The sequence below is a fragment of the Cryptomeria japonica genome, chromosome 6 (genome assembly GCF_030272615.1).
Source record: "Cryptomeria japonica chromosome 6, Sugi_1.0, whole genome shotgun sequence".
In the NCBI taxonomy this organism is placed as follows: domain Eukaryota; kingdom Viridiplantae; phylum Streptophyta; class Pinopsida; order Cupressales; family Cupressaceae; genus Cryptomeria; species Cryptomeria japonica.
This window is the reverse complement of record NC_081410.1, coordinates 151998676-152017318: the sequence shown is the minus strand read 5'-3', so window position 1 is coordinate 152017318 and position 18643 is coordinate 151998676. Positions and strand designations below refer to the sequence as shown.

At 34.8% G+C, this 18643-nt stretch overlaps 1 long non-coding RNA gene and 1 pseudogene across 1 annotated transcript; one reads left to right on the top strand and one right to left on the bottom strand.

Moving 5' to 3' along the window:
• Positions 1–484: 484 nt before the first annotated feature.
• Positions 485–1296, bottom strand: LOC131064948 (uncharacterized). Its single transcript, XR_009111341.2, has 2 exons — positions 1257–1296; positions 485–1090 (listed from the first exon to the last, which is right to left on the bottom strand). It is a non-coding gene; the product is annotated as an uncharacterized LOC131064948 (long non-coding RNA).
• A 14513-nt stretch (positions 1297–15809) lies between these two features.
• LOC131065006 (small nucleolar RNA Z102/R77) lies at positions 15810–15898 on the top strand (annotated as a pseudogene).
• Positions 15899–18643: the final 2745 nt, after the last annotated feature.

Sequence of the window (18643 nt, the reverse complement as noted above, 5' to 3'; positions counted from 1 at the left end):
TAGCCCCTACTGAACCATTTTAGAAATCTGTAGTTTCATGATGTAAATTCTCTTTAAAATATTGACAAACAAAAAAACAAAAACTTGTAAATACTTGCTTATTTAACAAAAATAAATAAAAATACATTACTTATAATTAATGGCAACCTACTTATCTTTGACATTCGGATACTATTTAAAGAATCAGAAATTCAATTGTAAAGAATATTTAATTGATATCTGTTATTCATAAGTCAAAAACTTCAAAATCAGAGTCCACATCCTGATTTTTGAAAATAAAAAATTAATGGTAATTTTTTAACCTGTAACATCTAAATACTGTTTGAACACGCATATTTGTTTGTAAAGAAATTTAATCAGTAGTTTGAACCTTAAAAACGGGCTATGATAGTTTGAAGACCTAAACTTAAAAAACAGGGCACATAACTAAAACTTCAATAATGAGGAACACCCTGCCAATTTGTTTGAAAATAGGAAAAAACAGTGAAAAAGAAAGATGATCTTATAGTGCATTTCTAGACAGATCTAAGGTTTCACGTACACAATATAGAAGAACACACTGTGTGCATAAAATAACACATATTACAACTCAACCTTGTAACCATTATTTTGCAAACAAATCCTCTTAACATAACTGCAACTACATAATGCTGGAAATCCTTGATATAACTCCACTCATTTAATAAGCCATTAACCAATTCTAATAAGCTATTAGATTTTCTAATAGTTAAATTCCCCGCACGCAGCCAGATAACAGTCATGGGTTGCTATGGAGAGGCAGAGGTGAGGTTCTGTCGGGATACATTCAAACTAACTGATTAAGAGGTGAGGTTCTGTCGGGATACATTCAAACTAGACTGATTAAGTGCAACAGCATTAGGCCAGCACTGAGCAAGGCAGTTTCCAGATGCACAATAATCTGATGTACTACCACACCAGTTATATATGCTGCAGCACCGTCCACTGTTGCACCAGAAGTTCCCAGCCGGACTGCAAGTGGGATCTCCCTTCACCTTCAACATAACTGCCATCAACACTAACGAGATATGAAATGCCAATCTTAATCTGCTCTCTGCCATCTCTTATTTCTCTGCAATAACAAGAATTTCATGATATTAATAAGCATAGGAATATCATAAGAGTAATCTTAATGTAGTTAGTAAAGACTATCTAGTTCGGCTAATTATATAATTAGAAAAAAGAAAAAACGTGTATGGTAATATCTCAATTTCAAAATGGGGGAAGCAGAAACTCACACTTAAAACACTCACAATGTCAGAGGCGCAGAGGTTTCTAAGAGAAGTTTTGATGATAAATAATTGTAATGAGGAACACTTTATATAGTAATGAGTCGAAATGGTTAGGGTTTCTAATTTTCTTGATAGAAAACAGAGCACATGTCTTTCTGATTGTAACTTAGAATTACAGAAATATTTATTTAGAGGAATCTCTGAATCTTGACAAAATTTAAAAAAAAATAATCATCACAAATTAAATTCAATCCCTTCAAATACAATTAATTGTTCCTGTTTGAAAAATTAAATATTACATAATATATATTAATTAACATTATTTTCGTATAAATATTGCAATAGAAAATTTAAATAAAAATTTACTACTACCCTATGTCCAAAATTTCTTCTTAAGCTGGAGAGGAGAGATGCATCCAGCTAGGTCCCGGAAGTTAAGCATGTGAGCGCCGCCCGTAACAAGGGGCGAAAAGTCTGTTGATGGTGAGAGCGCCGCGGAGTTTGGGATCCATGTTGGAATTTTCACATGGCAAGGCCCGGCTTAACGGGCACACTCTAACCTGACAAATTAGGTGCCCGGGCCCACATCTCTCAAAACACCTGCGTTAACCTTTAAGCAAGGGAATTATAATTACAATGTCTTGAACGGTACCCTAGTCTGAATTTCTATCCTTTGTTCTTTTCTACACTTAACAGTTTTATTATTAAAATTGTAAATGAATACTATAAAAAAATTCTTTATAAATTATAATTTATATTCAATCTTAGTTAAATTATAATAGATATTTAGTAAAAAATAATTTAATTGTTTTAAACATTTTTTAAATAATTAATGATCATTAAAAATAAAAAAATTTAATTGCAAAAATATATTGTTGTGAGCAGGTCTAGTTTTTGGCAATTTTATACTTTATATTACAACTTTTATTAATATATATAATTTTATAATATTTATTTTGAGAAGGCCTATGACAGAGTCGAATGGAAATTTATTCTGATGATGTTGGAAGCATTTGGCTTTCCTCCTTATTTTTGTCTTGCTGTTCAAACTCTTCTTAAGGACGCCTCTGCACGTATTGAAGTTAATGGAGTTCTTTCCCCCTCATTTCCGCTCGGTAGATCTATCAGGCAGGGTTGCCCTCTGGCCCCTGCCCTTTTTGTCATAGCCTCTGAAGCCCTGTACTATATCCTCAGAGACTCCTCCTTGTCTCCCGATGTCAGAGGTATATTTCTTAAAGCTATGAGATTTCCACAATCCATTTTGCATTTCTAGTGTATTTTTTTTTTTTTTCTTCTGGATTCGATTGTGTGTATATTTTTCCATCAACGTTTCGAATCACACTCCGTGATTCATCATCAGGATGAAAAGAATTCCCAAGACATGAAAGATGTTGAGTTGCAGATTTGAGGCAAAATATAAAGAGGAGAGGGGTGGGGGAAGGCACGAGAAACAAGGAGAGAGGAAAGAGAAAAAAAAAAAAAAAAAAAGAAGAAAGAAGAAAGAAAAAAGAAGAAAGGTATATTTCTTCCCAACGATGAAGAGCTTATTAATTGCCAGTTTGCTGATGATACGGCTCTATTTTTTGAGCTTACTGAAAATAATTTTAAAAATCTGCAAGGAAAGCTTGATGTTTTCTGTTCTGCTTTCGGTGCTCGTATTTCTCATGCCAAGTCAATTTGTCTTGGTTGGGACGAGCACCCCCCTGAGTGGTTTGTTAATTCCGGATTTCAATGGGGAGGCCCTAACAAAACTGTCAAATATCTTGGTATCCCCTTTTCTGTGGAGCCTACCCTTAAGAATATGTGGCTCTGGATTAAAGAGAAGATTCTCAATAAGCTTAATAAATGGCATAATAGAATTCCGGATTTCAATGGGGAGGCCCTAACAAAACTGTCAAATATCTTGGTATCCCCTTTTCTGTGGAGCCTACCCTTAAGAATATGTGGCTCTGGATTAAAGAGAAGATTCTCAATAAGCTTAATAAATGGCATAATAGAACTCTTTCTTTGGCTGGCAGGATTCAAGTCTGTCAGAAAATTTTGTCTTCTTACAGTATTTATTATTCTTCAGCTTGGTTGTTCAGTAATTATCAGATTCAAGAAATTCAAAGTGCCATCAGAACCTTTCTCTGGTCTGATGGTAAAGGAAACAAAAAGCAGCATGCTGTTAAATGGGCCTGGTGCCATGCTGACAAGATCCTTGGGGGGCTTGGGCTTAAAGACCTGAAAACCCAGGGTATTGCCCTTTCCGCCAAATGGATCTTTCATTCCTTGGAGGGTAACAGCCCTTGGAAAGTGCTTGTCAGGCATAACATTGAGAGAGGCTTTCCCAAGAAAGCTAAGTCTTGGAAAAACCTCCCTTTCAGTGATCTTCTTTTAGGTAATTTCCGTGTTGCTGTGCAAGGTTCTGTGGTCTTCAAATCAATATGGAAGGCCTGGGAACATGTTAGGGATCATATCTCCAACAAGGACTGTTACTTCAATGATCAACTCCACGGAGAAAGATCTATTTGGTGGAATTTGGTCATCAATGGGAAGCCCCTTGCTTTATCCCAAGGATGCTCTGCCAGATTCTGGGCTAAAAAAGGGATAAATCAATTTGTGGATTTGTTTGAGGATGGTCTCCTCCCCTCGTGGGATGCCATTAAGACCAAATATGACATTCCTGACTCTCAGAAGAAAACTTACAATATGATCCTTCAAGCTGCTAGAGATCTCCCCTCTTTATGCCATGTTGATTCTCTTAGACATCTTAATTGCAAGTGGCCGGGGGGAGTTGTTATGGCTAGCCTCAAGGCCAAGAACATCTACTCTGTTATTAATCAAACTAATGATATTATTGTTCATGTGAACTTTGTCTGGTATTCTTCCTTTGATACTAAGATGTGGAATAAGTTGTTTCAGTATTTATGGAGAAGTCCTATTGAGCCAAAAATTAACTATTTTAAATGGTTTGTTCTGCTTGATAAGCTTCCTGTTAAAAGCTTTAATTCTGATTCTGACTTGTGTAGCATTTATAGACTCCCAGAAACTGGGAGACATATTCTTTTCGATTGTTTATTTGCTAAAGAAATTTGGAGTATGTTTGGTGTTATCTATCCTATTACTGTGAGCATTCTTGACATGATTACTGGTTATATATCTGGTCTTCCTAAATATTCGAATCTTTTTTGGAATATACTGTCCTCTAACATTCTTTGGCAGATATGGAAATGCAGGAATGAAGAGAAGTACCAAGGTAAGCCAAGGGCTCTTACTGAGTTTTTCAGGAAACTCACATATTTTAAAATCTTTCTGCAGGTTCAAGTCACCATGATGATAGAGAGAAAGAAGCTGGAAAGATTTCTCAAGACTGGTCACGTGTCCTTCTACTACTATGAGCTGAAAAATGGATACCTTTGGCGGAGATCGCTGGAAGATCTTCACGCCTTTGACCAAGCTTGTGACAAGCTCAGGAAAGAAAGCAGGAAAAATGCAAATAATCTGGATGGAAGGCCCCCAAGGCTGGACTGCCTGGGTCGATGATTTCTATGATATTCTTCAATAGTTGGTTATTAAGTACCTTTATGTATTGAGCTGTTTATTCTGTTACTCTGATTTTTTGGCGGCAGTCGGAGGTTGATCCTCCCTGAGGGACTTCCTTTTGAACACTATTGTACTTTTTTGTTCTCCTTATGCTTAATAGAAAAAAATATAAATTAATTTAGAATATTTTAAGAAATTGATTTTCCTAATTATTAGAATAGTTTCAAATATGAATTTAGAAATTTTGGTAAATTTGATTTTCAAAACATTTCTAATAAAAAAATTTAAATATTTTTTAATTAGAATTTAAAAACTTACTTATAATATATACACTTTAAAATTGTGATATACATTAGTTATAATCATATGATATCAATGCATATGATTTTATGATGTTTATATTTTTAAATAAAATTGTATATTAATTAGAATCTTATTATAAAATTTCCATGATATGTAGGGGTGACAATAAAATTCTAGGCCTAATTGTGGGCATATCTAACATCAAACAAATCTACAATTCATAGAATCCAAGAAAAAAAACATAATAAAATTAAGCATAATAAAGAGAAATTAGAACATTGTAGCTGGATGTGAAGAATAACAAAATAAGTACATTATTTCTAGCTAGACAAAAAATCAAATACTTATTACTCAATTGCAAGCATATTTAAAGACAGTAATATTTTAATGAACACCTACACTATAGTTTGAACCATTGGATGATGTCCGGTTTTATAGTAATATTTATAATTATTAATTTATATAATTATAGTACTAATTATACTTTAAATTAAATATTATATACATTAATATTTAATATATTTAGAACATAATATTTAAAATTGTTTGTTTATATATGATTATATTTATAATTTAAAAAAAACAATTAAGATTATTAGTTTATATAATGTATTATATGTTAAGTGTGAATATTATATTGATTATATAGGTTGATAGTAAATTATATGTAAATTAACATATTAAGTATGTGTATTTTTTATTGTATATATAAATTTTTGATACAACTTTAAATTACATATAAGATTGTTGGCAACAGTTGAAAAATCTATTATTTAATTATTAAAAATTGTAATAATTTTAATTTTGAAGAATTTGAAGTTGAGATTCCCTTTATTTGTATGAAATAAGTTTTGAAAGAGTTTTTTACATGTTCATTTTTTTTTCATAGACACTGAGACAAGTAGTGGACTTATATCATGGATGCATGATTGGTCTTATGTTAGCAATACATATTATAGAAAATAAAAAAATTATGTTAAACAAAGAATTGTAGATGAAAAAGTATCATATTGATAACATGAGAAAATTACTCATAAAAAATGTAAAGATGTTTTTTATTATAAATTAATGATAACTTTTTAATATGTAACATTTATATATTATTTATATATATAAATGTTTGTTGATAGAGAATGTGTACTAATAATCATCAATAATTTAAAACTTTAAAACAGGTCATGCACCCTGATAGTTCTATGATTAAAACTTTAAAAATGGGGCACATAACTAAAATTTAAATAATTAATCTAAATAATTAGACACAAGCTACTAATTTCTTTGAAAATAGGGAAAAGAGTGAAAATGGTGTTATCTTGCATTTCCGGACAAAACTAAAGTCTCATGTAAACCAAATGGCTGTATAATAAAGAACATATTATAACTCAATCTTATAATTAAATGCATTTCTTTCCATGGTATTTAATTTTTGAGCCAAAATTTCATCATCCTTTGGTTTCTTTACCATAGTTTCATTAGATTCTGCTTCTTCAGTCATTTCTTCAACATGCTCAACTACTAGCTCAGCTTTTTCGAGAATTTCTGGCTTCTTTGCCATCTCTCCTGCAATTTCTGGCTTCTTTCCCATCTCTTCTGGGATTTCTGGTTTTGTAGCCAAATTTCCATCGGATTGGGATAACTTGTATGTATGTGGCTTAGCAAGGCGGCTCACAACTGAACACATCATCCCATCTCCTACCTCTGAACCATCAAGACCATGCATCATACCTACACACTTCTTTGGTTCCTTAGTGGCTTCAACGAAAAACGCATATTTGGGCTTTTGAATTCTGCGACCCCTCAACAGATACAAGGGAATGTTAGAAAAATCCCTTCGGTGAATATCCTCACCCTGGAGACGTTTCCCCATATTTTGTAGTGAGGAATCATTCCTCTCATACGAGATAGACTTTGAACTTCTCTCCTTAACAATAACATCCTCTGGTGCACATTCTTCATCAACTTTCACCCATTCCTGCTCGCTGTAGTCCCATCGCCCTTCTTCATGTAGCCCACGTAGCTCCTTCACCAAGGTATCGTGTAACGACTCCCTATAGAACCTTGACGTCTGCCTGCTGCAATGCCCGTCATTACACCACAATGACGCCCAACTCCTAGGATCGAAGGCGTGGGAGAGGAACCGCTTCGATAACCATACCCAACACCAATGGGATTAATGTCAATTTTTTTTTGGTATTTCTAGCAGGATTTTGTGCAACACCTGTAATGAATGCATTCCACTCTGCTTCTACTTCTGCAATCTTCATCAATAAATCAGTGCTTCCGCGATCTTCCTCTTCTTCTTCAGGGTCATCGTCATTTGCTAGATTTGGGACTACATCCTTCTCACCCCAGGAGACATCCTCCTCATCTTGGAAGGAAGCAAACCAATCTCTTCTTCTTCAAACAGTGAATACAACAAACCCTCTTGTTCTTCAGCCGAAGTCTCCTCCTTTTTCCAGCCATCCCAACAATGACGTTTCGTTTCAACCTCCACTTGGACATCACTCTCTACCAAGTCTAGACTGCTAAGAAATTTTTCGATGACTCATTCGGCTTCATCATCTGATTCAGCCTCATCATCTGAAACTTCAACCTGTTTGTTGATAACATAAAAGCACCTAGCTCTGGGATCGAACAAAAAAATAAGGGAACCCATATCTAGGATCAACCACCCAATCGGATCCCATCTTTGCTCGACCTTTCACCATACCTCTGATACCAATTGTAAAGATTAAAAACGAGCATAGAAATGAAAAAAAATCAGAATAAATAAATAACAAGAGTTAACACATGATTTATAGTGGTTCGACAATTGCCTACGTCCACTCTCAAGTACAAAATTATCTATTCACCAATATCAATATTACATCCAGTACATAAATTGCACACATATATTTATACATTCATATTTAGGTATGAACTAAAGAGTTGAGGGAGCCAAAAGGTCATGTGTGTTAGGATTCCCAAAGATACTGAGAGGGGGGGTGAATTAGTATCTAACCGGTTTATGGATTTTCTAAACTTATTAAATGAATTGCATGCCAAAACAGTGTATCGGTAAACCAGAAATAATGCAGTAAATAAGATCAGTAAACACAACATAGAAAGCACACCATAACACAATATTTTTAACGAGGAAACCTGGTGTGAAAAAAACCTCGGTGGGATTTGTGACCCACAATATTCGCTCACTGGCCAATAAGTAAATATTACTAATACAATAGGGGCCTGCACATGCAGGAAGGCCAACTGCCTAAAACTCACTGCTTAAATACAAAAAGGAAGTCTCACTGACTTACAAAAGTGGATTATGTAAATCCAATGTCATGTATTGCTTCAGTTCAGCATCTGCTATGCTAGGTTCAATACCAGTTTAAGCTCATACAACTTCAAAACCCTAATCCAAAATCTGCCTTAATATTTGCATCTACCTATTACATTCCTTCCATGCATCTTTCCGCTTCTTACAAATGATTTACAAGATCTCATACTTATATGAGTCCTATTAAAATATGCCATGCTGGCTTACAAAAAGATATTACAATAAAATGCATTATGTAATAAACAAAATCCTGTCAACCAAGGTGTCGGTAATCATCTTTTCGCTGCTGGTGAACTGTATGCCGGTGTAGAGTCTGTCGGTGTCGGTGCCTGCCAGTGTCATAGGATTGTAAGGTTACCATCAATGACACTACCTTCAATCACCTACAATTTCTCATTGGAGTGTGCATTTGCCAACAATACCCCCCTTTGGCATTGATGGCAACACTCATGAGAAAAAGCCAAAAAGTATATCCAAAAGTGTTGTCCAAAACTGTCAATGTGTGCTCCCCCTGAGCAGATGATCTCTTATGTCATACATTTCTCTCATCCTTATTCCTTTTTCTCATCCTCTACTACTCCCCCTTTGGCATCAATGACAAAGGTTGTCATTCAATGTCAATTGAGTGTAGTTCGTGTTATGATCCCTGTAACCGATGGGTTACAAAAGCAATATTCAGACTATTGTAGAATCTTTCACCATCCTTTAGTGCTACTTTAGTCCTCGGGATTGTACCAGTGAGTAAGTGCATATGCTCTTCCAGTGTCTTAAGTCCTAGAACAAGAGCCTCAGAAATCTCTTTTCTCAAAGAGATGAGGATATCTAGTTTAGGACCTAGTCTACACTTCAGTTCCTTTGCCTTAAATTTTAACCTTTCCTTATCTTTTTCAATTTTTTCTATTTTCTCTTCAAATCCTGCAATTTCCTGTTCTACTACCAGTATGGAGTCTGATGAACCTATTAAATTTTCAGCAATATCATTGATTTCCTTTTGAGCTCTGCTGACCTCTTTATCTATATCTTCTGTCAAAATGTTTGTTTTACATGTATCTCTGTACAATTTCTTGAAGTCCAAAATTGTCTTGCCTAGTACCGGTAATAATGTATCCATATGTTCCTTATTCTTCTTCACTGTCTCCTCAAAGAATTTTTCCTTCTCTTTATTCATTTTCTCTCTGAAAGTCTCCTCATTGATTTGATCAATTGTTAGAAGATTGTCGGTTATGTATTTAGACAATGTGTCTAATTGGCTTAAAGAATCTTTATTCTCTATGTTGTACTTGGGTGCAATCATCTTCAAAATTGGTATGCTGTCATCAATAACCTTATATGCTAGTGCATTAAAATCTGTTATTTTCTTGATTGAATCTAATAATACCTCTGTCACATTAGTTGGTCTAAATTTAGTCATGGAGGATCCGAATGACTATCCAACTACCTTCACAATTTGTAATCTACCGGTGGTAGTAATAGCTTTGCTTTCCTCTTTCTCTGGAGGGTCAGTTTGTGTCTGCATTTCAACTACCAAAGGTTTAGGTTTTACAGTTGTAGTCGGTAGCACTGTCTCTGTATGTACTTCTTAATGAACCTGTTGCTCTACTTGTTTCTCTGTATGTGTCTCTGCCTGTTTCTATGTGCTCTCTACTGATGGTTTCTCTGACGGTGCCTTTGATGATTTTACAGTGGTATCCACTGCCGGTTTTTCTGTTTGCACCTCAGTACTGTCCACTTCTGGTGACTTAGTAGATACATCAATATGTATACTAGTGGTATCTGCCTTTCCTGTATCCAGGGAATCAGTTGCCTATTCAATTTGTTGTTCAGTCCCAATTTCAATGTTTCCAACTATATCCACAATATTTGTCTCAATTGTAATGTCTTCTACCAGTGGCTCAGTCACCACATCTCTCTTCTCACTTGTTTCCTTATCAACTACAATGTTGACTTCCTATGTGTCGATATTCATTGTGTACAACACCTTTGAGTCAGGATTTGTGTCCTCATGTGGTGTTTCCATACTCTCTGTTACCGGTGGTGTGTCAACAGTTTATGCCGATGGAGTATCAAAAGGAGATGGGGGCAAGTTATCTATTATCTTTATGCTCGGAGGACCACCTACTTTTCCTTTCCCCTTATCCTTATCCTTTTGATAGACTCTGAGAGTCTTTGGTCATTTGAGCTCTTCTTTTTTTTCCTTTTCAACAAAGAATATATCCCACTTGTCTACAATTTCTTCTAATATCTCGTTAACTTTGCCTGCCATTAGTGGTACATGTCAGTGACCGGTTGAAAATACTATTCAGTTAGCCTCACTTATTAATTCATTTATCTCTTGCATTGAGTTCACTAGGTGAACTGTAAGTAGTTTTTCTATCTTGATCTTTTTATCCAATTCAACAATTGCTACCCTTCTTGCTTCTAACCTTATATACAAGTCATTGGGTATATCATCTACAACTTCCATAAAAAATTTCTTATAGATATCAAGGTGTAAGATAACACTATGTTTTATACTTTCTTTTTCATCATTTGAAAGTGTGTTATACAACTTGCTGATATTTGATAATTTTCCATCTTCAGTTATCTCATTCAAAAGTTTGTCCAATGGAGGGACAACTTGTTTCTCTTTCCTTTTCTTTGGTGTCAACTTCTTTGTTGGAGGCCTAACTGCCTGTTGTTTCCGTCTTGTTCTCTTTGGTGTAGGAGAGGGTACCAGTGAGGGTTTTCTTTTCCTTACTACCCTTTTAAATTATGCTGGTTTTTCACTGTTAGAGGAGGTAGCAACCTATGAAAGATGTGCTTCCAATTGTAGTCCTTCCAAGTCACTCTCCTTAATACCAATTTTATTCATTACGTCTTCCTTGATTGCTTTTGCCTGCCTTGTTCCTTTTCTAACTATTTGTTTAATTTTCTTTATTCTTTTCTGAGATTGAATACTGCTTTCAATTGTTTCCGCATTTCCAAATACTTTTTCTGCTGGTTCTTTAGGAGCCTCTAGGAGGGCTTTTGCATAATTTTCAATTATGTTCTCATCTGCCTCATATCCCATTTTCGTAACCCAAATAGTCTTTGGGACTACTGCCTCCATCCAAATCTCATCCTTCTTTATTACAAATCATATCTCCTTTTGATATTTATCAACAATAGCTTGAGATAGCCTTATCCTTGTTTTCATTCTCGCCTTTAATGCCTGAAAATGTTCATTTATGTTCTTTTCCCTGTCATCTCCCATGTTGTTTAGAATGTCCAGTAGTTGTTTTCCTATCGATATGTCAAAACCAAAATCCTTTCTACCAATACCGGGTACTTCCTTGGTAATATACAACATTAAACACACAAGTAAGTTGCCAAATCTGAAAGTCCCTTTCTTGTCCCCTTTGATTTTATTTAGATTGTCTATCAGTTCATCCTTCAAGCATTCGCATATGTCAATATTTGCATTGTTGTTTACCATGTCATAAGCACTTTTGATACATAAGATAGAAACAGAGTTTAGTCTATTGGCATGTGTAACTTTGTATCCAAGAATCATGTTGATAAACCTTACATTGATGTCCTTTACATCATTTACTCTCAAGGATCTCTTGTCAAAGGTTGCGCCAGTTAGGGTCATTACAGTGTCATTTGGAACCATTTTGGTCTTGTCAGGCCTGCTACCGGTGGAAGGTAAGCTTGTCACTGCCCTAACTGCCTCTTTTGTTATCTTGTGAATTGAATCTAACCAAAAGAACTCCCCATGAACTCTTCTTAACACAATCCTTATAACATCCTTGGGAAAATCAGGATTACTAAGAATTTCCACAAAACCTAGGGTTTCAACTATCTTATGTTTCGGTTTAACATTTCCATTTACATCACATATAATAGTCTTGTACATGTTCTTAATTTCATCATCTCCTAGTTCTTCTATATGACAATGTATGTAGATTCTAGGATCCTCAGCATATACAACTCCTTTAGGTATTTTTGAGAATGCTCCTAGGGTATCATCTTTGTTTGCAATTTTGGGAATAATCGTAAATACGGGTCTAGGGCGCTTAACAACTCCAATTATAGTAGGGTTTGCAATGAATTCAGGTGCAGAGGAGGAAACCATTGCTATAAATACCTTAATTTGCCTTTAGGTATGAGTGCTTGAATGATTTGCTTCACTTCTCGCTATGGATGCCTTCACTCAAGATTTTTGCGCTCTCAAGAAATTTGAATGCTCGGTGAATGAAAATGAGCCAAAAAAACTTACTTTATAATGTCATTTCCTCCAACTACCACATTTCATGCCTGTCGGTTAAGTCAAACTTAACACATCTGCTGGTAAAGAAGAATTTCAACTTCTCACCATCAGTCGAGGGTAGATTAGCATGTTTTTCAATTCATTGACATACCCCTAAAAGGTTTCTTTTCAGTTAGATGAAGAATCTCCTGCCGATGGAGTGATACTCTGTTCTACTAGTGAAGGAATAGCTTCATTAACATTCATATTTGAATTTATGATCTATTGTTTTGAAAATTCTTTCTTTACTTCTTCAACCTTTTCTTTACCTTTCAGGCTGGGTCCTTTTTTATTTGCCAATGATGCCTTACTTCTACAAAATTTTGTAATATGTCCAATTTTGCTACAAGCATAACAAGTCACATTGCTTTTCTGAATAGCTTTTCCATATCCTATGTCGGTATGTGTTCTGTATTGATTAGATAGGTGTCCAAATCTTCCACAAACATAAAATCTTACATTCATTCTGCAATTTTCTAAGTTATGACAACCTTTGTTGCAATTAGAACATTGACCGGTGGGTGCATTGGTGTTTTGATAGTCTCTAGATCTACACTGATTTGCTCTATGACCATACTTGTTACAATTAAAGAATTTTCCATTAAATTTGTAGGTATTAAGGTTGTCTTACTGGTTTACTGTGATCATGATTGTTTGCAGTACCGAAACTTTTACCAACTTCAAAGCCAAGGCCATTTGTATCTCCATCAGGTTTCTAATTTTTCAGCATGTTGTCAAGTTCTTCTGAACTTTTCTTGAATTTCTCCTTGTGTTGATTTGTAGTAGCCAATTCATTTTCTAAGAAATCCTTTTGTCTCATGAGTTCTGTTTTATCATGCTCCAAGTGAATTGTATTTATCTTCAACATATCATTTTCATGATTGAGTCTTAGATTTTCATTTCCAGCATCATTGATTCTCCTAGCCAAGTCATCTTCATTCTTCTTTCGATATTCAATGTCTTTACAAAACCTCATAGTCATATCTTGCATCTCATTCTTCAAGGCCATGTTATACTATTTCATCTTGTAATATACTATTTCATCTTGCTTACAAGATCATTAAGAGTTTCTTTTTCATCATCATCACTCTGTATCTTCTCATGAAGTTCCCTTCTTTTGTTCCTAGCAATAGTAAGATTTTCCTGAAGTCCTTGAATGATTTCCTGTGCAGCCTTCAGATCATCTTCAAGTTTGATATTCTTCAACTTTTCGACATCATAGTCTGAAAGAGTTGTTTCCAATTGTTTTCTCAAATTTTCCATCTCTACCAGTGTCAGAATCTTCCTCAAGCTATTAGGCATTTGAAAATAGAGCACCAATCTTTGATACCAATTGTTAGGATTCCCAAAGATACTAAGAGGGGGGGGTGAATCAGTATCTAATCAGTTTATGGATTTTCTAAACTTATTAAATGAATTGCATGCCAAAACAGTGTATCGGTAAACTAGAAATAATACAGTAAATAAGATCAGTAAACACAACATAGAAAGCACACCATAACACAATATTTTTAATGAAGAAACCTGGTGGGATTTGTTACCCCAATATTCGCTCACTGGCCAATAAGTGAATATTACTGATACAATAGGGGCCTGCACATGCTGGAAGGCCAACTGCCTAAAGCTCACTACTTAAATACAAAAAGGAAGTCTCACTGACTTACAAAAGTGGATTATGTAATCCAATGTCACGTACTGCTTCAGTTCAGCATCTTCTATGTCAGGTTCAGTACCGATTTAAGCTCATACAACTTCAAAACCCTAATCCAAAATCTGCTTTAATATTCACATCTACCTATTACATTCCTTCCATGCATCTTTTGGCTTCTTACAAATGATTTACAAGATCTCATACTTATATGAGTCCTAATATAATATGCCATGTCGGCTTACAAAAATATATTACAATAAAATGCATTATGTAATAAACAAAATCTTGTCGGCCAGGGTGCTGGTAATCATCTTTTCGTTGCCGATGAACTGTATGCCAGTGTAGAGTCTACCGATGCCGGTGCCTGTCAATGTCATAGGATTGTAAGGTTGTCATCAATGACAATACCTTCAATCACCTACAATTTCTCATTGGAGTGTGCATTTGCCAACAATGTGACCGCTGGGCTTCACATCCCAACAACTCCCAATCTAGGGCTTCTATAATAAAACTAAGAATATATCGATTTAAATTGATATCATGTTTTAAATACTAGGGACCCCACTCTTCTACTATGCCCTTTCAATGTCCTCAGCTACCGATTTATCTATATATCCCATATATGCACATTGTAGTTATTCAGACCCATTGCAATGTGTCTTCCATCACAAGCCGAATTAACCCTATAGATAAGGCCATCTTCCTCAATCATGTTCATTAGCTCTTAAAGAAGGCTTATGGAGGAATTCCACATGTACACCATAATCCCAAGCATTTTGGCTAATATGTTTTTTTCATCGTAGTATATGAGATTCAAGTAGTTGTTGGCATGTTTGGCATAACGGATACAGATGGAGAATGATGATTGAATCCGTACAAGACTGTTTAAGATGACATTGTGATGAAGAGTTTGAGATTGCATGATGGATGACTTTGACCAGTCATTTATGTTGTCATTGATGGAAACTAATGTTTATTCATGTCTACTGATGTTTACTTATGTTGTATTGTGTCATCTAAATCTTTTGGTCTACCAGAGAGGGCTTACCGGTAAAGAATCAAGAAACTGAGAATTAGGACCTTAACTGGTAAATGAGGAAATATTTTGATTATATCTGGCAATTGGTGATGATTGAGGATTTATGGTTTTGAATGTAAGTTTCTATCATTGTAACATGTATCTGACCAGAACCACATCATGTTGTGACAACCAGAAGTTATGTTTATAATATTTGTTGAGTTTTTACCAAGGTTTAAGAAGGGTTTGAGGACCGATAAAGAATTCTCTTGACTAGTAATGATTTTTGGTTTGGCGGTGATCTATATCAACTTCGCATGTTGATTCAATAACGCGACACAAACTGCGTGATGTGTTTGAAAGATGTTTTGGCGTGTTTGGAGATCGAATTTCTTGGGAATGTGCAAAGTGCTTAACAGAATAAGCTAAGGGTTTGACTTTGTACTAGATCGACTTGTTGTGACGATTTATGATCATTCAATGACTGATATTGATTTGTAATTGATTATAATGATCCATATGATGATCTGTAATGAGTTGTAAAGATCTCTGATGATCTATGTAGTAAGTCTTAGGATTTCGATGCCGACCTAGTTGTAAAGGTTATTTATGTCGGTAAGGTTGATGTTTTGAAGTGTTGATGATTTTGAGAAGTGTGTGAAGTTGAACCAGGGTGTGTGAGAAGATCCACCAGAGTGATGGAGACTTAAAACTGAATTTGACCTGATCAAGCAAGCAGTTGAGTGCTATACATAGATCATTCACTATTGTTTGTTAACAATTCTAGCAGCTAAAATCCCTTAATCAGGTAGGTCCTAACAAGCCTCACATTGTAAAATACGCTAACATGGTGACTCAATATCCGAGTTCTAAATCCTCTTGCGAATTTGATCCTAATAGATCAAAGCTCCTAACAGTGTTGAGGTAAATCCCTTAACCGAGTGGGTCCTAACAGGGTCTATTCCTAACATGGCATCATTGTAAGCTTCTAATTGGGCTTGGCTCCTAACAGGGTGCATTCCGAAATAGTGCAAAATATTTGTGAGTACCAATTCCCATCGTGGTTTTTCCCTATTTGGGTTTCCATGTGAAAATCGTGGTGTTCATATGGTGAATGTTTTTGATGTGATGGTTTTCTTTACTTTTAGTTTATGCATGGTTAATGAGCACTTAATGTTCAGCATTGATATATCAGTTTAGCAGATGTTTATCAATAGATATCGGTACTGGTAAATGACTCTAGTGTTGATCTATATTTAATTTGCTGAAATTTTTATAAGTATAAGTTTCTGGTTTCAAATTATTATTAATACTGATTCACCCCCCTTTAAGATGAAGATTAGTAATCATCCACAATCTCTGTAATTACCACCCAGTTGAAGCTGATTGCTCTGAGTTGCAAATGCTGGTGGACCTCGACAGTACTCATTTGATAGAGTTTGTTTAGGCATTCTATCAGATACTTTGTGAGAATCCATCATATTTGACATATTTTATTGCATATACACTGTAGCCATTTGAATCCATGACAGTACATCTCTCTCAGGCATTTCCTCGAGCAATCTCACTGCTTCCTTAATATTCCCAATCTATTCGTATTTCACAATCATAACATTCCAAGATGCCAAATTCTTCTCGGGCATCACTTCAAACAGTCTCACTACCTCAACAACCCACCCCTCCTAAGCATAACCTGCAATCATAGCAACCCAAGAAACCATGTCTTGTGTGAGAAAAATAAGAAGTGCAAAAAATTTGCAAAGAAGAATAATAGCACATAACACAGAGATTTACGTGGAAAAAACTAGTAAAAAACCATGGGAAAATATTGTCTTTTGTATTGATTCTCAGGAATAACTAAGTTAAAACAATCTCCAAACTGTACATCAAAACATGACTTCGGGCAACCTAAAACAACCGAGTTGCAGAGTCCTACTTGAATACAACTTACTAAATATAGTAAGTATCACTCACACAACTACATGTATAACACATGTTGAAATTACTATTTATAGAAAGTTTATTAACGCAACCACTGCTAGCTAAGAGTCCAATTTGGACTTCACATTCCAACATCTTGTTGAGGCATTTTATTAAATACTTCTCATGCATCATCCAAACTCCCACCCTTCACATAATATCAAGAAGAGAATTTCAATTTCAACATAGATTTTGTCAATTTTTCTACAATTTTAATTTTTTCCAAATTGGGCTTTCAGTTTTTTGAGATTTATTTGTATTGTCTACACGGAGGATAACAAAGGAAGTAACAAATAGTGACCCATGGGGGCTAGAGACCTATACAATGGCTGAAATTTTTAGTCTGCATTTGATGTAGGCAACTATTGCAGAATTGTTGATATATTAGTAATTTTACATGAGAGGTAAGAATTATCTAGCATATTTTGGGTTCTGCTATGCTTGATCACAATGTTTATCTTGACAGGGTCTTTGATTATGGTTTCCTTTCTACTATGTGGTATCATTCTAACTAGTGGTTTGGAGAATTGTGTTGTTCAAACTGGTGTTTTTGATAGCAATGGCTATGCATCCTTCGATTATCATACTTTAATCTTCCTTCTATATGCTTTTGTTGGCGGCTTCCTTTATATCTAATGCGACTTATGTAATTGGGATGGGTTTTTTGATGTACTAAGCCAATGGGCATTTTGTATAGGGTAGAATAGGCTTGTGTTACTTAATCAATACTGAAGGGTTTTCTTACTGGTTCTTTCCCTTCAATGCTATTTGAACTAGACACTATAAAAAACTTTTAAAAATTAATATAGTTCAATGGTTCTATCCATTTTTATCAACAAAAAAATAAATAAAAAATTATCTACCATATAATCCTTTAGAAATAATTTTGTGTTCGTGATATTAGTATACATTTGTTTAGTCAAAATTAATTTTAGATTTGATTGTGAGTTTTTCTTCTAGTTTGGATCAAACCCTTGATGATGATCAAGAAGAGATAGAACTAAATAATTTATGTTTCATGATAATGAATTTGACTTAAAATGTTGAAGGAAGAAGTCACAATCAAATCCAGAAACAATCCATATTAATATTAAATTTTGTACCCATAGAGGTTTTGAAGAACATGGCCATTATATGTGTGCAATTGGATTAAGGTTGGAGAAGTAAAAATCCCAGTGAAAAATTTGGATGCTAAAACTGAAATTATTGAAGAAGACTGTAAGCATAACATTCCTTTTTGTTCACACATTTTAAGTTAAAACTATTTATTGTTACCAGCTAAACACATCCATGACATAGCATAAGGAAGAAGACAAATTTGAGA